The sequence below is a fragment of the Salmo trutta genome, chromosome 2 (genome assembly GCF_901001165.1).
Source record: "Salmo trutta chromosome 2, fSalTru1.1, whole genome shotgun sequence".
NCBI classification, from domain to species: domain Eukaryota; kingdom Metazoa; phylum Chordata; class Actinopteri; order Salmoniformes; family Salmonidae; genus Salmo; species Salmo trutta.
In genome coordinates this window covers 25600999-25624896 of record NC_042958.1, presented here as the reverse complement: position 1 = coordinate 25624896, position 23898 = coordinate 25600999, and the positions used below count along the sequence as shown (strand labels likewise).

Genomic DNA, 23898 nt, shown 5'->3' with positions numbered 1-23898 from the left:
CATTTTATCTGTGGCCAATGACCTTTAGCCTTCATGGATGGGCACTTCTAATGTAACTCTATGACAGCACCCAAGGGGCTTGAATTTTTGAGCTCTACCCGTAGATTTTGAGGTGACGTAATGTCCCCATGAGTGACAGAACACTGAGACAATCACTGCACAACTAGAGAACATTACCAACCCCTATGTTCCGTATTTTCCACTGCCTGCCGTACCACCACAGAAAGCACCAACATTTTGGAGCTGCCTTACTTAAGAAACGAGAAAATAGATGATGTTTGTATGCAGCTTTATAAACTCAATGACAATTTTTTGTACATTGTTTGCAAACTGATATGTGACATGTATTAATGCCAAAATAACATGCAAAACAGGCAAGCAGGTAGAGCTTTGCCTGCCCTCAGGGATGGGTCGCTACTGTTTGTAGATATGGTTTTCGCCCTGGAAGGCACAAGAGAAACAAGGAGAAAACGTTAGAATTGTAATGTACAGTCAGTCATAATATATATGTCACAACATGTCAGTCGTTTGACAACAGCTGCAACAAATTTATTAGGAAAAAACACCACAGCAAAATCCAAGCCATCCATTTAGAATATCAAACGATTATGAAGCATTCTTTGGACAGATCTTTCCAACTGATCGTGCTATCACCTGGATACGCTGCTGTCATTGTGAGTGAGCATTTATGTTGTCATCCAGGGAACACTTTTAGAAGAAATATCAACAAACGTCACAGTCACAACATGCCATTTCCATCATACTGTAGCATTAAATATAATATAAATATTAGACTTAAACTGAAGTGTACTGGGCCTACATGTAACCACATGTTAATACTTACCTCCATTTAAACTACTAACAGATGGGACAGCTTGTGTTGACCAACAAAACAATAAATATTATTGTGGGTTTTAATATCCACTCATATGGATCTTTCTGCACAGTTTCATCAACTGTCTTATTTGGCCCAAAGAGACCAAATGAATGCCAGAAATATTGAGATGGATGAAAAAGTGACAGTTTACAGTATGATGACAAACACAAACATATAAACAAACAAACAAACAGGAAACCCATGCAGGAAAACAGAGGAGAGGGAAAGTAAATACAAACTTATAGAACCACAGCTTTATGTCCATAGTTCGGATTCTGGAACTTATTAATAGGGCTCTTGTAAATGGGATTCTCTTGCTATGGGTTGAGAGAGTGGGACAGAAAATTAAGAACAGGAAACAGAGAATGAAATGAAAAGCATGGGTGAAGACAAATGAGAAGGAATGAAACAATGATATGACAAAGAAGTGAAAAAATGAATCCCCTGAAAAAGGGGTATTTCTACATCAGGATCCAAGACTCAGAGGTTGATCATCTCCCTTTGAAAATCATCTTACAGTGCTGGTTATATTCCCCTTTAATATGTAACAAGTCAGGTCAGTCTGCTCTCTCATACAGTCATTTAGGTCTGGTGTCTTCTCCATGTACCATAATGAGACGGTCCAGAAGCCTCAGTGCCCTGCCCATGTCACCAGACCAGAGAGGCTATCACATGTGGCTGGTCTGACTGGGAGTAATCAGGATGAGCTGAATCATTAAGGATTTCAAACCCTGCCCGCTGTCTGGAATTTAACCTCTCCTGCAGTGTAGATAACATGCCACTAGGTTGAAGTATAACACAGAACAAACTAAGCTGCTGTAGCCACTCCCATGAAAAGACAGATGTGTGTCCAGACCTTTGCATTCCAAAAAGGCTTCCTTTTTTCATAGCCGTATTTTGCACAGAGATTACTTAAAACTACAGGGTTTTAAGAACATTTTAAACAAACTGTTGGGTAGGACTGTGGAAAAATGTGTGTGACATCTTATGAAGTCATCGTCAAAAGCAACTATCATCAAAGGTTGAGAGGGAGTAAAACATTTCCAATTCTGTATTCCTTCAGGAGTCTGTTCTCTGCGTAAGAAATTCACACAGTGGCCATATCTATAACACCAGTTTTCCACATCTCAATCAACCTACTGAAATTACAGTCAGGGAGAATACAAACTAAGACCTGCAAAAGTACATCAGCATCATCATCATCATCATCATCCCCATTATGGGCCAGAGCAAACAGTTCTCCAAGATGGCTTCCTGCATCCTGTATCTACCATCTCCACTCTCTTACCGTGTCCCATTTAGCATTCATCTTCTCCTTCTCAAACTTGGCGAACTCTCTCCTGTCGTGGATGATCATCAGCAGCTTCCAGATGAGAAGCAAAGCCAGGCCTATCAGCACGATGCCCGCCACCCCGCCACCCCACAGTTGGGATGATGTCAGGGCCCGCAGGGCAGTCTGGAACACAGGCAGGAAACACACAGTCAGGAACATTCAGTTATACCAACTTGTATTTATTTATTTAACCAGGCAAGTCAGTTACTGTAAGAGCAAATGCTGATTTACAATAAAGTCCTTCCTGATTTGCATTATATATAGGCCCAGGAACTCTACCTGACCCTGTAAGCTGACCAGGAAGAACTTCAGGCCGGAGTACTAGGTCCTAGTGCCATTAGAGCCAAGAATTTTTCCTAGTCAGGTCAAAAATGCCTGGCTCTAATCACAAAATGACTCCATCGACAAACAAATAACCTCCTTTTTCACTGTAATATCCTCAGTTACAATGATATAGTAGGCTGTATGTAATATGCTCTCACCTAGTGTTTCCACCACATGGACCTCCTTCTCTGTCTTGTTGTTGACAGCGTAGGTGTAGTAGAACCAGCAGTCGTTGGCATCCCTCTCCTTACAGTGCATCAGGGGGAAGGCCTGTCCTGGCTGAGGCAGCTTTCCCCTGTCCTTCACCTTGATCAGGTTGAAGTAGCTACAGTCTCTCTCACACGTGTCCTTCTTCTCCCCCGTCCCAAAGGCCCTGCACTGAACACACTCCCTGTGGAAGACAGGACATTGACATGTAACTCTGTACAGATGGAGTAACACACGCAGGTAGTCTCGCATTGTGATGCTTGATAAACTTGTGACATATTCACTAGTCTACTGGAATGCAAGAGAGCTGGATATTGAGGTTCCACTCCACATGCAGGTGTTTGTAGTGGACAATGCTGTACCCTTGCCACCACTACTGGTTTTAGATATCACAGTTGTGTCGAGACTGTTCATTGGTCCCCTTTCTTGGAATTATCAGAAGAAAGTAAACAAAGGTCACAATAATAATTGAGGTTAAGACAGATAAAGGAAGACATCTCTTTATGCCTACTTAAAAGGTTAAGAGGCATTAAACTCAGGCTGAGGAAAGAGAGAAGGAACCGGTCCCTCAAATAATAATACATTTTTAAAAAAGCAGAACTCATTTCAACCATCACAACAAACCTTTGTGTAATCCACACACAACATTCCCAGAGGGAAATACAGCATATAAAGCAGTTCAATTAAAAATTCTACATACCGATGTACATTTTCAGAAACGTTAGCTTTTATTGTTTAAAGATATTCTGAAAGAGATTGGTGTGTTTTTTCACTATCTAATCATGGCACAGGGTTGATCAATGACAGACATTTAAAATCTATCACTTGATGGTTTCATTTCAGAGAAACAAATAATCATGTTTTTTTTAAACTGTACAAATGATACATTTGTGACATAAAAAAATCTATACGTAATATGAGATATATCTGTAAAAAATGTACATTTGATATTTTAGTCATTTAGCAGATACTCTCATCCAAAGTGACTAACAGTAAGTGCATTCATCTTAAGATCGCTAGTTGAGACAACCACATATCACAGTGAAATATATTGGATACGAACATTCCATTCCAGCTAAACAATGGACAGACAGGACCTGAGACCAAAGCATACATTTTGCATTGTGGTTCACAAAAAATAACAGTCCGTTACAGATCTGCTTGTTGGAAGCCAGGCAGGTCGTGGTGTCCAGAGAACAGTCACAGGCACTGCCTGTCCAGTTGGCATCACATATACACACCCTACACTCACAGTGACCATGTCCTGCCACAACACAACACACAGGGTCAAAGATGATCCTCTAAAGTTCAAACATCATTTGATATTGTAGATAATATTCTAGATTAGAGATGAAATGAAGCTAAATTGAACACGGTAAATCTCATTTCGTAAAAGGCGATGTCTGATTTGATCAACTGATCTCTAATTTAATTGGGAAATGACCCATTACACCACAAACACAGAGGTAGTTTGTGCTCTGAGGAAGATGTTACACTTGTCTTCAGATGTAACACAGGTCTTGACCATCATTTCACAGCAAACACAATCTTTATTGATCATCCAATGAACTGAACTCACGTACCTCCACAGAGTTTGTTGTTGGAGCGGTCACAGTTGAAGTTGTCACACTCGCAGAACTTCCCACTGTAGCGTTCCTCTGGGTTCTCTCTCTTCTTACACTCACAGGTTCCACACACACAGTCTCCGTTGTTGCTGCAGATGTCTGTACCGTTGTCTTTACGGCAGCTCTTATCCAGGTCTTCGCTGGTCACCTCGTTGGTGCTGCACTCACACTGTCTACCAATACGGCCCTCATTGCACCTGACAGATAGTAAAGGAAATGTAATGTTATTAACAACAACAAGGGAGGACTGCATAAAAGACTGCCATTGTAAAAATATTCACATGCAGTCACATGCTAATGGCCCATAGAAATAGATTTACAACACATTATATATACAGTATCGAATATCATAATGTATCTCTATGCCATGGAAATTATTACAATATGGAAGGAGAATAAGGGTTTAAATCTTCTGCTAGTGAAACATAAGTGCCTTACCTGCAGGCTCCACATTCATATGTCCCGTTGCCGTTGTGGCAGATCTCACTGTTCTCAATGCCATGTTTGTGACAGTCACACTCGCAGATGAAGTTCAGAGTGATCTCCACCTCCTCATTGAACCCTAGGGGTTTGATCTTGATGGTCTCTGGTTTGCCCATTTTAGGACACTGCTTAGCTGTGATGCTTATGATGAAAAACACCTACAGATCAGGGATGACATTTTGTAATAAAAACAATGACCTTGACAACTCAGACACCTACAGATATGGAAAACATTATATTTACTTGATCAGAAAGCTAAAATAACTGTACCAAAAAGCTGAAGAAAAAAAAAACATATTTAGAATAGAAAACATTCAATGGCGTGTTGTTTTGGTTTCTCACCTCGTCACCGATGGAGATATTGGAGCATTTTCTTCCCATCTCTCCCTCACCAGTCACTCCGTTCTTGCAGCGTGACTGGTACATTATGGTCACTCCCTCTGGTAGCTTGCTGTTCTCCAGAATCACCTCTGAGGAAAGAGACTAGCACATAAAGAACAACAATTAGCCCTTTGTACAGTATATACAACATATACAACATTTTCAGTAGGCTTCAGTTTTACAAAAGCAGAAGAGCATATTTTTGACTATTCCCACAGAAAGATCAGTTCAGAAAGAGAGATGTGATGACTTAACAGTAGCAGCAGCATGGTTTTGCCAACTATTTTGAGGATGAAAGTTAGTTAGTGTGCAGAAGTGCACCTTCTCCAGTAACTAAACCAATCCAATCTATACTTACATTGTAGGCATCAATAATGAGGTTGATAACGTTGCTGGAGTTGGCAGAGAGTGTCCCCACCGCAGATTTAGGAATGAGATTCTTTAACTCCTGAGAGAGAAAACACAAATCATGTACTAGAATGTCAATCTCTAAATACTCACCAGAAAAGTCTAGAGCAAAACAGTTTTGTCATGTTTTGCCTGACCCATTTAGATTGTGGAGTAGTATGATTGTGGTCTGCATCACATAGTGGTAAGGTCAATCTAAAGTTACAACTTTTTGCAGTGTTGTGAGGTTCTAAATTCAGAGATCCAAGGCTGCGTCCTAAATGGCACTCAATCCCTACATAGTCCACTACTAATATCGGGAATAGGGTGCCATTTGGGATGCATCGTGGAATCAACTAAATGAGAACGCCATTCTACCGAGGTTGACAGATTGCAAATATTGTCCAAACATTGGACTGATGGGGATATGATAAAAGGTCATTACGGAACTCCAGACAGACTTCTAATTGGCTTGAAAAGCACTAGAGGGCAGCAGGGAACATTCAAAGGCTGCTGCCCAAATGGAAACCTATTCCCCACAAAGTGCAGTGCTATTGACCTGGGCCCATAGGGCTCTCGTCAAAAGTAGTTCACTTTTTAGGGAACATGGTGCCATTTGGGGAACAACCAGAGCTCTAAAGAGATGCTACTGGTAACAAGGAGCAGATGCTGCTCTTCAAAGAGTTGGGCTTCTTCTAACAGACAAGCACAGAAAATTGAAAAGAAGAAAATGTTTTCCACACACACGTCCACACACACACGCACGCACACACACACGCACGCACACACACACTCCACACACACACAATTGACCGCCACACACACACAACTGACTGACCATGTAAACAGGCTGGAACTCCTCTGTGATGGCAAAGATCGTCTGGATGTTGTTGTCACTCAGTTTCTGAACCAGGTGAGCGATGGAGGGGTAGTCCTGTTACAGGGAGACAATGAGAAAGTACAGGTACCAGGTAAGCCCTTTGATGACATCACTAAGGGCAAGTAGCCCATTCCCTTTAAATATTGTCATATTCAAAATACAGACCACACAGAAGACTAGAAAGAAAAGTCACAATACATACGTCACAATACATACGTAGGAGTGCATCATTATACTACATATCGCATTATTATACTACATAGTGCATTAGTATGATACATAGTGCATTATTATACTACATAGTGCATTATATAATGCATAGTGCATTATTAAACTACATAGTGTATTATTATACTACATAGTGCATTACTATAATACATAGTGCATTACTATAATACATAGTGCATTATTATACTACATAGTGCATTATTATACTACATAGTGTATTACCATAATGCATAGTGCATTACTATAATACATAGTGCATTATTATACTACATAGTGTATTACCATACATACATAGTAGTGGCTCATTGTGTACATGTTGTTCTCCAGGTGACATTTCCCATCGTTGGGCAGAACTATCCCTCCCAGTTTCCCGTCTCCAGCAAAGTGGAAGCCAGCATCAGTGGAGAACACCAGCAGACGGGTGACGTTCCTCCAGCCAATGTGCTCCTGGGGAAGGGAGGGAGAGAGGGAGAGAGGGAGGGAGGGAGGGAGGGAGGGAGGGAGGGAGAGGGAGGGAGGGAGAGAGGGAGAGAGGGAGGGAGGAGGCCTATTAAAAAATTAACCACATACAGAAAAAGGACACAGCCTACAGAAATACCAGAGAACAAAATTACAAGACTTACAAAAGATTCAGGAAGTATATATCAAAAACTATGAACAACTATGTCAGAGGTTACCCTCTTAAAACAGAAGTTTAGCACCCTAGAGTGAATGAACTCTCAAACGTTTTATAAAAAGGCCTTCTCTTAGCATATACACATTGTCATGCCTTTGGCTATGCCGGATATCATAAGTAATGACTTGTGTGTGACCTGAATAATTATTCTTGAAGGAAAGCACTGGTGACTTCTTCAGAGGTCCCTTCTGGCACACGCTGAAATCAAGAGGAAGTACCCGGGGCGGGACTTCCGTTCCGCAAGGCGGAGGAATTTCAACGTGGCCCAAGAAAACAAAATGGCTGTTTTCCCTTTGTTAACTTAGCATTTCGTGCAAGCTAATCCTACTTTATGTCTGAAAAATGCACAACATAGGATTCCCTTGGCAAAGGAAAGGTTTTACTGATAACATATAATGTTCAAACCCTTTTCGGCGTTATTTAACGATGTTTTAACCGGAACTTGCGGCAAACAACGAAATGCACCGTGGTCTACTCACATGGAAACGCGAGAGAGACAGAGAGATAATTATCACTGGTCAAGCTAATATCTCCTGAATTTCAATCGGCTGGTTCTTTGTCCTCGCTCGAGAAATTAATAATGACCGAGCCTACACGCGTCTGAAACAGCCCTGCGTTTGGCCAAACGCTCTATTTCTCAGATAGCTTTATCAGCCCTCATACAGAAATGTACAGTTTACGCTACCCACTGACTACGTCAGAGCACAACACGGAGGCATTTCTCCAGAGCACACACGCACCAATAATTCCTGTCTTCAACTCCCATAATGTGTATAATAAACTTGGTATATTATATAATCTGCTTTTAAATTTTATATAGGCTGAATCAAAATGAAAGTGTCATCCTATTTTAGATTCCTCGCACGGGGGCTCCAATTATGTCGTGTCTTTGGCTATGCCGGATTAAGTGATATAACATGCTATTCTATAAAATCCTTTCTCTGTAATTAATATTACCTGATTAAGCTAATCATGTAATTGTAATTAACTAGAAAGTCGGGGCACCACGAAAGAGAGTTTATAGAGCTGTTATCTTCCGAATAAACTCTTAAAGACCTTGTAATATTTTACATCAATAGCAGTCAATATTAATCGTCACCTTATTTCAGTCTCATCTGAAAGTTGTAAATTCTTGGTTATCTTCACGAACCCTGGCTAACAAGTTGAATCAGCAATACAAAATTGGGTTTAATTATTTATTTACTAAATACCTAACTAATCACACAGAATTACATATACACAGAATGCAAATTATGTCATACAGAAAACGTCCTGGTGGACGGAACCTGTATCATGGCTGGTTACACAAAGAGAGGGGGTTGGGCTTGAATGAAAGAGCGGGAAGACTGAGGAACAAAGAGAGAAGCTATGCTATCGTAAATACAGTATGTTATGCATTCTAAATTACCGCCCATTTGGAATAGGAAAATGCAATAAATATTTACTCTGAGCTGCGCTTCGGTAGGTTGGTCATAGATGCTGGCCGTGTTGGCCAACAGAGATCTTCCTGTCCTCGGAAGAATGTCACTGGTGGTAAATTGCATACGTTGTAGTATCGTCGTTGCGTGTTAGATTGGATACGTCGTCCATCCTTTCCTAGCCCACGTTTACAGCGGCCGCTGCTAACTCAACGGCTAGGAGGTATCACTTCTGTAGTGAATAAGAATTCAAAGTTCATACCATTCGCAACCAAAGCTCACGCTGAGGTTGGATTCGTTCTGTAGTTATTATCTGAATCCTTCTGACATTGGACCGTCGCCCTAATGTACCCGGAACAGAATGTTACATTTTCGTCAAGGGCTTATATAGTGGAGGGAGAGAAGGGTGTGTTTCATAGTTTATAACCCATGTCTCTTCACAGGGGCGGGCCACTGATTGAGCAGAGCTCTAACCTTATGAAAACCCAATTCTCTCATTTGGAAGCTAAAATTACATTTCATCTTTTCACAAATAGTTTCATATTTAAACATTTAAATTGCACAACAATTCCATGTGAATCTGATAAATAGAATGTGTAGACTTTCCCAGATACAGTTTATGTCGTCCTGTCATCAGTCATAATGTCTCAGATGACAACCGAACTGACATCACATTCATTAAGTACCAACACATATTTTCCACTGGTTGGATTACTGAAATATGGTTCCTTTCCCCCCACCGTTTGATGTTCCCAGACTCTCTATGTTTAACAAATGCTATTCAAGAGTCCTTCAGTCGAGTCAAGAGAGAGAGGGGAGAAAGGTATTTATGGGGGGGGGGGTCATAAACCTTACCCACAGGCCAACGTCATGACAACGTTAAGCCTCGACTCCAGCCATTCTCAAATGAGAATAGGGTGTTGAGGTCTGGTACCATGAGACAGTCAATATAAAGCCCTGATAAAAGTATTATTGGAACTTTATGGGCTGGTTTTCTGGACAGATATCAAGCCTTGTCCTGGAGTAAAAAGTAAGCTCAATGGAGAAAGCTTTGTGTCCGGTAAACTGTAAACTGTTCCTAATGTCCGGGAAACTGTTCCTAAATATGATTATAAAAACATATCACTTACACCACACACAGCCACTTGCATGATGGCATCGAAGCCTCCCTCTGGTGAGTCCAGGTTTCCAGAGATCTGCTGTTGTCCCACCAGGGTGTTGAACTCCTGTCCATTTCTGGTCAGCGTCAGGAGGTTCTTATAGCTGAAGGGACTGGTGCAGTTCTGGTCCCCAGTACAGGGGTTCCGCAGCTTCTTCTCTACAAAGGAACCAAAACCTAGAAGAAGAAGAAGAGATCCATCCCATATATAAACTGTATTGTTAGAGAGACGGGACACCAATTTGTTAGCTTCAAAACATCTATACTAAGATCAAACCGGAAATCTTTATGGGCATTATGGGTCTTGTAGTACAGTGGTGTTTGGAGGATATTTTGGCACGGGTGTTGTTATTGGCATTCAAACCATGCCAATATATCCTCTCAAAACCGGCTTTGAGGGCATCATCACTTTTGCACTTTTATAGCCAACATATTCAAATAATGATTGACAGATCTTCATAAAATGTATTTTTTATGAATTCATTCATACTATGTCATCCTTCCACAAGATATAGGCCCGACACAAATCTAGGGTTGCTACCTAAGCTGGCTGGTTGTTTGTTCTATCGGTTTGGTTGCTAGAGACTTGACCCAGTCATTCAGTCTTTATGTTCTGTATGGATGCGACCCAGTCGTTCATCCTAAATGTTCCATTGCCATACTGGCTGGTAACGTTCTTAACCCTTGCTTCCTAGCTAGCCAACTACGGGTAACTTACAGTCAAGTCAAAAAGTGCATCCAGAATAACAACAAAGTTGCTGGACTTGCATAAGCTGTTTTCTAGTGACATTTATTTGGATACAACCATAACAATGAGATAATGAGGCGTGATTTCACCTGGCATAGAAAATGTGCTTACTTGTCAGGACAGTGTTGTTCAGAGGAGCTAGCCAACAACACAGCTAACACAATCACTTCAAATTGAAGCTGGAAAGACTGCAAACTAGCTGCACTTCCTTTCGTTTTACCTTTTTTTCAATTTACATTTCTTTGTATATATCCATAAAAATTATGCAAGTTGATTCATGATTTTGACTGGCTGAGAAACGCTGCCTGTGTCTGTCTCGTCCCAACACGTACATTATTATGGGACAGCTTGAGATCGAATTTGAATATTGAAACAATGTTGCAAATGTCAGAGAGGCAGACAGCAAGGTTTATACAAATCTCTGCTGTTGAAAACTAAAGGTTAGTCTAAAATAAATATGAGATAATGTCTAGATGCTTTTTATAGCGGAGATCAAGTTTACAAAGTGCCTGGCAGGGGCTGATGAGACAATGGATTACACAGCCAGATGGAACAGAGTAAATAGTAATTTTAAAGTCATAGCCCATGGTAACTTGTGGAATAGACACCTGCTGGATTGCGGTTTTAACCAATCAGCACTCAGGATTAGACCCACCCACTGTATAACTATGCAATATGCACCCAACCTGAACTAAAAGCAGAAGAGATCAATTTAAAATGGAGAAGAGGTTCAAAGAAATATAAACATCCCCAATCCTCATACAACCAGGCTGATTCTCAATCTCACCGATTCTGAAATCAGATGTGATCTTTGACATCTCCAGCATCAGCTGTGTTCCCAGGTTCTTGACGTTTTCCAGATGGTCCTTCATGGAGTAGGACAGGTCCATCAGGTAGTAGAGGTCGATGGGGTAATCCTCAGCAAGTTTGAACTTCAGGTTAAAAGACTGGGGTTCACCTGCAGTACACAGACAAATGGGCAAGGTTATACCGGGGACTACTGACTTGCTAACTCTGGCATATTTACATTGATGTGAACACTGAAATCTTGATTCATGTGCACCTTCCCTGTCAAATAAGGTGCTGGCCTTCACATGAAAGAGTATAAGTAACACTCCTTCCAAATCATAATAGCTAAAACACTCAAAAGAAAATGGAGGCTACTGTAAATAATCAACATAACAGTGAAAGACCACGGAGGAACAGCAGGAGAAATAAAAAAGACCTTCAGCAACGCTGCGTCAACAATGGTTGTCAAGCAAGATGTTTTGGCTGAAGCAAAGTTAACTAAGACTGCATCCCTAATGGCACCCGATTCCTAACATAAGGCACTACTTTTGACTAGAGCTAACAGTAGTGCACTAAATAGGGAAAAGGGTTCCATTTAAAACGCAACCCAATCAAACGTAACAGTTCCATGTAAGTTTTTACCAGATCTGAGGCTGAGGGTGAGTTTCTGTGGCTGGATCTGTGTGATGTCCTCTGGTCGGAGTTTCCCTTCTCCCTGGTTGCGGTTGGTCACAGCCTTGTCCTTCAGGACCAGCTGGCTGCCTCGGGGGTTCTCTACCATGGCGGAGCTGCAACCTCTCTTCCTCAGGGACTCCAGCTCGTCACAGCGGGTCGATGTGGCCTCACCCTGCTTCAGGAACTCCTGGGAGAGAGGAGGTATAAGTATCATGACACATTGCATTATGGCACTCAGAGGAAATCCACCCAAAAATGTAAGGTCCTTATTTTCTGAAAATGTATTTCCTACAGTCCCAAGCAGGTTATAAAGGTTACAAACAATATTGCCTGACACACTAGTGTTTTAATTCCAAAGAACAGTTTAGATTCTTCTTTCTATGATTTGCATACACCTGCAAGTTGTAACGCTGAGTCAGTGGATATTTTGGGTGTGTAGCATCAATACAGTAACAATGTTATTGGCAAATTCATATCCACGTACTGGGTCCATGCACCAGCCACATTTCACTCCCACTTGAATACACTCCCCACAGGATTTGGCATTAGCCTTAATGCACTCGTTCCTTTCTGGAATGGAAAAACAAAGATTGCTTCTTTTCAAACTCATCATAGACTCCTAAAACCTGACCAGGAAATAAGCCAGAGTGTACACGTTGTGTAATTTGGAAAACTGTGTGGCTCAGAGAGAACAGTAAATGGAGCCAGAGACAGAATGGAATATTCCGCTGTTCCATGATGTCTTCACTGCTATGCTCAAAGAAATGCTCAAAGAAACATACACTGTAAACCCCAGTGTGATGTCATTACTCATCTTTTGAGGAAACTTGTTGCACCTAATATATCTGAGTACAGTTACTTAAAGTGATTTTGAGTGCCTTCGGAAAGAAATCAGACCCCTTGAGTTTTTCTACATTACAGCCTTATTCTAAAATATATATTTTTTATTCTCAGCAATCTACACACAACACCCCATAATGACAAAGTGAAAACAGGTTTTTGCAATATTTTGCATATGTATTAAAAATAAAAAACAGAAATACCTTATTTACACAAGTATTCACACCCTTTGCTATGAGACTTGACATTGAGCTCAGGTGCATCCTGTTTCTATTGATCATCCACTACCTGTGGTAAATTCAATTGATTGGACATGTTTGAAAAGCCACACACCTGTCTATATACGGTCCCACAGTTGAAAGTGCATGTCAGAACAAAAACGAAGCCATGAGATCAAAGGAATTGTCCGTAGAGGTCAGAGACAGGATTGTGTCGAGGCACAGATCTGGGGAAGGGTATCAAAACATTTCTGCAGCATTGAAGGTCCCCGAGAACACAGTGGCCTCCATCATTCTTAAATGGAAGAAGATTGGAACCACCAACACTTTTAATTGTTAATGGTTCATTGAACAAGCATGGGAAACAGTGTTAAAATCCTTTACAATGAAGATCTGTGTGTCACGTCCTGACCAGCAGATGGAGCTATTGTATTAGTTTTGGGGTCAGGACGTGGCAGTTTTGTGTGTGTGAATGTTTGTGTTGGTGATTGGGACTTCCAATTAAAGGCAGGTGTGTTGAGTTGCCTTTGATTGGAAGTCCTATATAGGTGTGTGTGTTTTTCTTTGGGGTTGTGGGTAGTTGTTTTTGCACTGCGTTTAATAGCCTGCAGAACTGTTGCACTGTCGTGAGTATCTCTTTTTTCTTTGAAATTAAAATATGAGCATCCATATTCCCGCTGCGTCTTGGTCCTCTTCTCTCCAGTACGACATTTTTTGTGACAGAACTACCCACCACCAAAGGACCAAGCAGCGGAAGAGGAGGAAGCCACAGGAGGACTATTGGAAGCAGCGCACTCGGGAGGAGATGGATTCCTGGTTGCTGGAAGTATAGAAGGAGAGGATTGACTGGACATGGGAGCAGTTGCGGGCCCACTGTGACAACCTGCCTGGGAGGCAGGTAGAACCCGAGAGGCAGCCCCAATAATTTTTTTGGGGGGGGCACAAGGGCTATTTGGCGGGGCGAGATTGGAGCCCCAGGCCAGCTCCCCGTACCCTTGTAGGGCAGACTGGACAGGTCCCGTGCTTTGGGGTTGGGGCTGTGGTGAGGCCTGGGATTTTCAGGCCGGTAGGCACAGTACCAGCGCCCCGCATGTGCCAGGGCGAAGTAGGCATCGAGCCGGAAGGGGTGATGCCAACCCTGCGCTCAAGACCGCCAGTGCGCCTCTACGGTCCAGTGTTTCCCGCCATACGCACTAGCATGGAGGAGCATGTCTCCAGGCTGGCACATCCAGTACCAGCCCCACACATCAGGCGTCTAGTGCGTCAGCCCAGCCTCACCAGTCAAGAGTCACCTGAGCTGCCCGCCAGTCAAGAGTCGCCTGAGCTGCCCGCCAGTCAAGAGTCGCCTGAGCTGCCCGCCAGTCAAGAGTCGCCTGAGCTGCCCGCCAGTCAAGAGTCGCCTGAGCTGCCCGCCAGTCAAGAGTCGCCTGAGCTGCCCGCCAGTCAAAAGTCGCATGAGCTGCCCGCCAGTCAAGAGTTGCCTGAGCTGCCCGCCAGTCAAGAGTCGCCTGAGCTGCCCGCCAGTCAAGAGTTGCCTGAGCTGCCCGCCAGTCAAGAGTCGCCTGAGCTGCCCGCCAGTCAAGAGTCGCCAGAGCTGCCCGCCAGTCAGGAGCTGCCAGAGCGCCCCGCTAGTCAGGAGCTGCCAGAGCGGCCCGACTGCCCGGAGCTGCCAGAGCGGCCCGACTGCCCGGAGCTGCCAGAGCGGCCCGACTGCCCGGAGCTGCCAGAGCGGCCCGACTGCCCGGAGCTGCCAGAGCGGCCCGACTGCCCGGAGCTGCCTGAGCGGCCCGACTGCCCGGAGCTGCCTGAGCGGCCCGACTGCCCGGAGCTGCCTGAGCGGCCCGACTGCCCGGAGCTGCCTGAGCGGCCCGACTGCCCGGAGCTGCCAGAGCGGCCCGACTGCCCGGAGCTGCCAGAGCGGCCCGACTGCCCGGAGCTGCCCGAGTGGCCCGACTGCCCGGAGCTGCCCGAGCGGCCCGACTGCCCGGAGCTGCCCGAGTGGCCCGCCTGTCCTCTGGCCCAGCCCGAGTGGCCCGCCTGTCCTCCGGCCCAGCCCGAGTGGCCCGCCTGTCCTCCGGCCCAGCCCGAGTGGCCCGCCTGTCCTCCGGCTCAGCCCGAGTGGCCCGCCTGTCCTCCGGCTCAGCCTGAGTGGCCCTCCTGTCCTCCGGCCCAGCCCGAGTGGTCCGTCTGCCAGGGTCAGCCCAAGTGGCCCGTCTGCCCAAAATATATATGGGGGTTTGGAAATGATGCAGACACTTACGTTGATGGAAGCTACAATCTATCTGCAATATTAAAGCTGATCTACCCCCTAAAAAAAAAGTACTAGCTAAAGGGCCTGAATACTTAAATGTGATATTTCAGTTCTGTTTTTAAATAGATTTGCTAAAATGTAAAAAAACAAAACAAAAAAAAACATTTTTTGCTTTGTCATTATGGGGTATTGTGTGTAGATTAATGAAGAAAAAAAAATATTTTGACATTTTAGAATAAGGCTGTAATGTAACAAAACGTGAAAAAAGTCAAGGGGACTGAATACTTTCCGAATGCACTGTACATGCAAAAACACAGATATACATTTTTTTCATCTTTTTTTTATCTACCTGCAGTAGATTTTGTTGTCATAAATAAAAACATTTAGTTGATGTGACTTCTCATTGTCCCCCACAATGAAATCGGGGAGGGAACTGTGGATCTGTGACACATCAGACAGCAATGGCCCGATTTTGACGAAACTTGGGTGGATGATGTGTCTTGCCACAGAGATACGGCATTTAGAAAGTTACACTGATTGGCCTAAACTGGGAGCTATAGTAATTAACTGAAATGTGTTAGTCACACACAATCTCAATTTGCTCAAGGGGGGGCACTGCATCATTTGTGTGGGATGACATGTTTGCTGTCGGCTTGTTCAGTTTTGAGTCAGGACAACTTAAACATTTTAAGAAATAATGACTTTTCATTGACTTTGAGATCAACTTACTTGAAGTATTTGAGTAAAAAATGTATTGGGGTTTACAGTGTAGGTGGAGCTGCTTCTTCTTCTGGCTAATGACATCATTAGATTACAGCAACATTCTCAGTTGGGGTCGGCTCACCCTTACGGGACATCAGGCAGTTAATCACTATTCTGTACTGTATATTTATGATGTGGGTTAGTAGAAATATATTATGATTAGATGATGTACTGTGTAGTCAGTGTACAGAAACAGAATACTGGTGTTACTGTTGGTTTTGTCTAACAAGGTGGAAGTTACAGTAAGTAAAGCAGAAACTTGAGATAGGATGGAAAATAATCTTACCTTGCTGAGCACTGCTGTAACAAATGACTCCTAACACCGTTGAAATCAGAAGTAGTTTCAGGTCCATCTGAAAAAAATTAAATGTGTGGGGATACAGTAAAGGTGGAGGTGAATACTGTGTTTTGTTTACATTTCAGTACCATAGAAGACAGACGTTGTGGATGTATTTACATATGTAGTACCATAGAATGCATTAGGCTTGGTGACCTAATGCATACATTCTTCCTTCCCTTGACAAAAAGGACCAGTTAACTGATTAAGCCTTAGGGCCCGAGTTCTTCCTGGTCAGGTGGTCACATGGTCTTGACCCCTATATATTACAGATATAATCAGTAACTGTATTAACTCATGACGTGGGCCATTACTCTCCTTATGGTCCCATGTAAGCTGTGGTTCTCTAATGGTCCGTTTAGCCAGGGAAGCCAGAGTGTATTTAGTCTCCCTGTCATTAAGGAGGGTTGAGCTGGGGACTGAGTGTAAAATGGAGAATGATTCATTGACCTGAGTCGTCAAAGTGTGTGTGTGTGTGTGTGTGTGTGTGTGTGTGTGTGTGTGTGTGTGTGTGTGTGTGTGTGTGTGTGTACCGGATTGGGATCGATATACATTGCAGGAAGACTTTTGACCTTATGGAGCCTAGCTGGGCTATTTACGGGAGCGAAGGATAGACGGCGGGAAGGAGGGCGATGGAGAGGGAGGGGAGACTGCAGGCTAGTGAAGGAAGAAGAATGCCATGTGAGAGGAGGTTGTGTTATTGAATTAACTCCTGACTGTTATCCTGTGACACACTGAGAATAGCAGACCTCTGCCTCCCTGCCATCAGATAGTTTATTACCTCCCATTATAACCAGGCTTTTTACAGATAGCCGAGAGAAATCAGCCTCATGGTTTAGAGGTACAGCTTAAACAGAAGACATGGGTGAGGGGACAATGCTACTATGCTAATGGAGAAGAGATAAGCACAGCATCCATGAAACAATCCCCTAAGGTGGAGAAGGGGGTTGAGAGTGCACCAATGTGGAGAATTTACCAGAAACTTCCTGTCTCAGTACAACAGACCAACCCTAGCGAGTTTAGTAGGCATCCATCCTATTCCTTTGGGATGCAGACTTCAGCAGGTAGCCTACAGGACAATCCTCTGCATTGTCTCTCTACTGAGGCCATCCATCCAACACAGAACTGCTAATCACCAGCATGCTGTCCTAACATCAATGCACATGGTTTACATTAAGGATAGGAGGGCTAGTGATGAGGAAGCTCAAGAGGAATTCTCCCCCATTTTACAATGGTGGGAAGCTGTCAAATGACCAAAATATATACCCCTGGCCTGTCAATGACAGCTAACACTACACAGTTACTGCACTGAGGGTGCTGTGCGCGTCTGTATGTTGTCGTTTGTATGTGTATGTTTTGTAAAACAATACATATAATTAAATCTTGCAAAAGATTGCTGCTGCATTCTCAGCACTGTACGTGGTGAGAAATAAGTTCTGGCAGTCAGTACTGTATGGTGTTGAGTGAAGCATTCCTTGGCACCTTGTGTGTGTGTGTGTGTGTGTGTGTGTGTGTGTGTGTGTGTGTGTCCCCCATCATGTTCTATATAGAGCCTAGCAGGACAGACAGCTGTCTTCAACCCCCAGATTAGATCAGATGGACTAGGGCCTCTGACTGACTGACTGGCTGACTATAATTCAGTTATTGATGAGTTGTTGACGAAACAAATGTCTTAGAGAAAGACATTAAGGCAGCCTTTTGCTTTAGCTAAAAGCTTTAGCAAAGTAGTTGAACTTCACACAACAACGATTTGTACAAACGGCCCTGAAAACCCTTTGTCCCAGATAGAATAAACATCTGTGATCTCTGGACAGAACCAAAACCACAGCCTCTGTTGGTCCAGCACAGAGTTCCAGGGAACCATTATGTGTGAAACTATGCCTTTAGAATGCCAGCGAGGGGTCAAGTTAGAAAAACAAAAGGTCTGCTTCTATTCTATGAAGTTTAGCAGCTGGTGACAAGAATGCTCTTCAAGTCCTCCACCGTCAGAGGGAAAGGGACTAGTGGACAGAACAATATGTAGACCAACACACTGGTACTGTACTAACCCCTATTGAAGACACATTATTGCTTTTAAGGAGTTACATCTTAAACTCCATGAGTAACTTAAGAATCAGTTTCTTATACCGTAAAACGTATAAAGGTTAAGAACTTTCGTGAAAGAGCACAGTTTGAAAGATATGGCAAATATAAATCAAACCAGATGGACATCAGAAATAGATGGAAGAGGTTGAGGGTAGAGGAAGGACAGGAGTAAAAACAAACACAATAGAACTGCTGTAAAACAGTGTCCATAAAATGTACATAGTATGTATAAGCTGGAAATACAGGCCTGAGCGTTGTTGTTCACTAGTTTGCTCCAATTGGGGGAGGGATGGTTGGGTTGGAGGGTAATATACATTTTTTTAAAGATATGTAAGTTTTGTATGTGTATATGTACGTTTTGTAGGTGTATATGTACGTTTTGAATGTGTATATGTATGTATTTATATGTGTATATATACACTTCCGTTCAAGATCCTGAGGTCACTTAGAAATGCCCTTGTTTTTGAAAGAAAAGCACATTTTTTGTCCATTAAAATTACATAAAATTGATCAGAAATACAGTGTAGACATTGTTAATGTTGTAAATGACTATTGTAGCTGGAAACGGCAGATTTTTTATGGAATATCTACATAGGCGTACAGAGGCCCATAATCAGCAACCATCCCTCCTGTGTTCCAATGGCACGTTGTGTTAGCTAATCCATGTTTATCATTTTAAAAGGCTAATTGATCATTAGAAAGCCCTTTTGCAATTATGTTAGGGAAGCTGAAAACTGTTGTGCTGTTTAAAGAAGCAATAAAACTGGCCTTCTTTAGACTAGTTTAGTATCTGGAGCATCAGTATTTGTGGGTTTGATGACAGGCTCAAAATGGCCAGAAACAAATAACTTTCTTCTGAAACTCGTCAGTCTATTCTTGTTCTGAGAAATGAAGGCTATTCCATGCGAGAAATTGCCAAGAAACTGAAGATATCGTACAACGCTGTGTACTACTCCCTTCACAGAACAGTGCAAACTGGCTCTAACCAGAATAGAAAGAGGAGTGGAAGGCCCCGGTGCACAACTAAGCAAGAGGACAAGTATATTAGAGTGTCTAGTTTGAGAAACAGATGCCTCACAAGTCCTCAAGTCCTCTAAATAGTTCAACATTCACAAGGCCGCAGGACCAGACGGATTACCAGGACGTGTACTGCGAGCATGCGCTGACCAACTGGCAAGTGTCTTCACTGACATTTTCAACCTCTCCCTGTCCGAGTCTGTAATACCAACATGTTTTAAGCAGACCACCATAGTGCCTGTGCCCAAGAACACTAAGGTAACCTGCTTAAACGACAACCGATCCGTAGCACTCACATCTGTAGGCATGAAGTGCTTTGAAAGGCTGGTCATGGCTCACATCAAAACCATTATCCCAGAAACCCTAGACCCACTCCAATTTGACTACAGCCCCAACAGATCCACAGATGATGCAATCTCTATTGCACTCAACACCACCCTTTCCTACCTGGACAAAAGGAACACCTATGTGAGAATGTTATTCATTGACTACAGCTCAGCGTTCAACACCATAGTGCCTTCAAAGCTCATCAATATGCTAAGGACCCTGGGACTAAACACCTCCTTCTGCAACTGGATCCTGGACTTTCTGACGGGCGCCCCCAGGTGGTAAGGGTAGGTAACAACACATCCGCCACGCTGATCCTCAACACAGGGGCCCCTCAGGGGTGCGTGCTCAGTCCCCTCCTGTACTCCCTGTTCACTCATGACTCCACGGCCAGGCATGACTCCAACACCATCATTAAGTTTGCCGATGACACAACAGTAGTAGGCCTGATCACCGACAACAACGAGACAGCCTATAGGGAGAAGGTCAGAGACCTGGCCGTGTGGTGCCAGGACAACAACCTCTCCCTCAACATGTTCAAGACAAAGGAGATGATTGTGGACTACAGGAAAAAGAGGACCGAGCATGCCCCCATTCTCATCGACGGGGCTGCAGTGGAGCAGGTTGAGAGCTTCAAGTTCCTTGGTGTCCACATCACCAACAAACTAACATGGTCCAAGCACCCCAAGACAGTTGTGAAGAGGGCACGGCAAAACCTGTTCCCCCTCAGGAGACTGAAAAGATTTGGCATGGGTCCTCAGATCCTCTAAAGGTTCTACAGCTGCACCATCGAGAGCATCCTGACTGGTTGCATCACTGTCTGGTATGGCAACTGCTCGGCCTCCGACCGCAAGGTATTACAGAGGGTAGTGCAAACGGCCCAGTACATCACTGAGGCCAAGCTTCCTGCCATCCAGGACCTCTATACCAGGTGGTGTCAGAGGAAGGCCCTAAAAATTGTCAGACTCCAGCCACCCAAGTCATAGACTAGTCTCTCTGCTACCGCACGGCAAGCAGTACCAGAGCGCCAAGTCTAGGTCCAAGAGGCTTCTAAACAGTTTCTACCCCCTATAAGACTCCTGAACACCAAATCAAATGGCTACCAAGACTAAAATTTGATTTGATTTGAGAGGGAGGGAGAGAGGCTGTGTTGTTCTTTGGGACACACCTAGCCCTGATGTTATCTTTAGGTCATGACGCCAACACATCTCATCAAGACGTTTACTCCCCCCCCACACACACTCAAACCCCTCACTCAAGAATCAATACCACCACACATTAGATAATGTGATGCTGACCATAAACAGAAGCAGCTGCATGTCTTTAGTCCATAGCATCCTTATTGTCAATTTGACACAGACCAACTTGTATAAGATTCCAAGGAGCTGATTTCTTCATCCTTCAACCGTGACCAACTATAGTGTATATGATCTATTATAGACCTGTGGCCCTAGAGTTGAGCCCACTGCAGGGTCTCAAGCAAGGTAACCTAGGCAACGCATCTACAAAAACGTCCAACATCAACATTACAGGAAACATGACAATTACATGTTTGTTGTTGAATAGGAAAAATAACGCAAAATTGTCAGATTAAATGAAGTTTGGAACACAAAAAAAATATCTTGTCCCAAACAATATTAGCGATTATGAAAATTCAACCTTTCCATCAATGCTCAAAAAGAAGACAGATTGAAATCCATCTGGAACAAATATTCCCTCTCCTCTCCACTCAAAATATTTATTCTGGTCCAAGATCCTACTGTCTCTGTCTGTGAAAAACTAGAAATCTGGATAAGGGACAGTTATAAATTTACTGGGGTGGAGGTGTCCAAAATAAGGGAGGGTTGCCTAACTTTTTTTTGCTTGGGGAGGGTCGTGTGGTTTTTTTATTGGGCAATGTTTTTTCCCTGGTTTACACTTGCTCTTTTGCAGGTTTTACTATTCATTTTCTTCCATCCTAACCAAATTTCCTCATCTGTTTGAATGCATTTCCCCCTATATCAAGGTGTTTTGGTACTTCCCTGGTGCACTACACTTTTCCGCAGTCTGCCGTCCTAACACAATAGTGGTAGGTGGATCATTTGTTCAGATCCGCAATAGGCTAACTAGCAATCATACCACACACAAAATAGCGTTGGACGCACTTTTATGCGCAAATATTGCTATAATAACCATCATATGGAAGTAAACTTGGAGTCACACGATGATATGTTGTGTTATGATGAACTTCACAGGGTGGTGAAAGTACATGGTGATGACGTTCCTTTCAATAAATATCGAGGGTCTTATTCTGGTGACATGATGATGTATCTGTGAGCTGTTGGCTAGAGGGCACGTGCCAATACCAGAGTGAGCACATTCGCTATACCGACGCAACATTTTTTGTGACAGAACAACTAGTCGGCCTAGACTTGAAAATGCGATGGAAACCCATTGAATTGAGTTATTTTTGTATTTTTATGTGCGCTATTTATTTATGCACAGACTTCTATCCGCAACAAGTCAATTAGATGGAAACACAACTCTGATGGGAAAGTGCACTTACTGTTTTTATGCAGATTTTAGAATATTAACATGAAAATCTGTCTCCAATAGCTAAAGACACCCTAAAGACTCTGGCAAGTGTGCTAGTCCAGTGTCACTTTGATTATGCCTGCACATCACGGTTCACCAGCAGCCCCAAATGTCTAAAGAATAAGCTACAGACCAGCCAAAACAAGCCTGTAACAATTGTACTTAAACTTCCCCCTGATACTCATCTGGAGGTTGAGCGTTTTAATCAGCTAGGCTGGCTATCTGTGGAAAAAAAGGATAGCATTAATTCAACTTGGTTTGGTCCACAGAATTATCCCGGACTCAGCCCCGAGGTACCTATCCAACTAGTTTTCATTTGTTAAAGATATCCACCAGCATAACACCAGAGCCAGAGCTTCTAATATTCTCTGTTTTAAATATAAGAATCTATCTGGTAAGAACACATTTTTATATCCCGGCGCTGTTGAGTGGAACAAACTACCACATCAACTCAAAGCCAAACATAACCACTTTTAAAAAGAATGTCAAAAGCTGGCTATTGTGTGAACAGTAAGCCTATTTTTGTCTGTATCTCTGTATCTGTATGACTGTATGTAAAAAAAAAATGAAAATAGGGACCACAATGGAAATAAGTCCTTGGCTTTATTGTGCAATCCTGGTCACTTTTTAAAATCTTTGTGCTGTGTGAATATGTATTTTTTTTACTGACAAATTTAATCAATTATTCAATCCAAACTGTGCAGCGGACATTTGATGAATGGAAAGAGACATCTGTTACAAAACACCAAAAAGTTGAATGACATTCAGGGATTGTCAAGCCAAGCCTTCGATAGTGGATAGGCCTACAAGGTAGGGAGGGATGTATTTTCTATCTGTCCAGATTGACATAGTCTATTTATTGTGGTGTTGAAAACGCAAACCATGATATTGAAGCGCCCAAAGTCGGTATGCTTTGTTTATTGGATGTGTGGTGCATTGGCACATAAACCTGTTGTTGGAAAATGTATTACATATATTTTATATAATTATAAATATGACATCAAAATGTAGAAAATCTGATTTCCCCCTACTGATCATTGTCTTCAGCCAGCTCTGATCGTAGTGTAGATCTAATGAAACCAATAGTGTTCAACTGCAGCCCTCGAGCATTGGTTCCTGCATGAACCTCCACCCCACCTCGAGCACACATTGGTTTGTGCATGAACATCCCCGAGCATGTCATCTTCATGCTTGCACCCGTGCCTCCTGCCTATATACTGGAGTCATAGCTTAACAATGGACCAATAGAAGTATAAAGAGGGGTTCCTGCAGATACAGGAATCCCATATGCAGGAAT

The 23898-nt window shown here is 43.1% G+C and overlaps 1 pseudogene; it reads right to left on the bottom strand.

The window, feature by feature from the left end:
* Positions 1–454: 454 nt before the first annotated feature.
* The window catches only part of LOC115153749 (integrin beta-1-like), a 25994-nt pseudogene continuing 2550 nt past the window's right edge, over positions 455–23898 (bottom strand).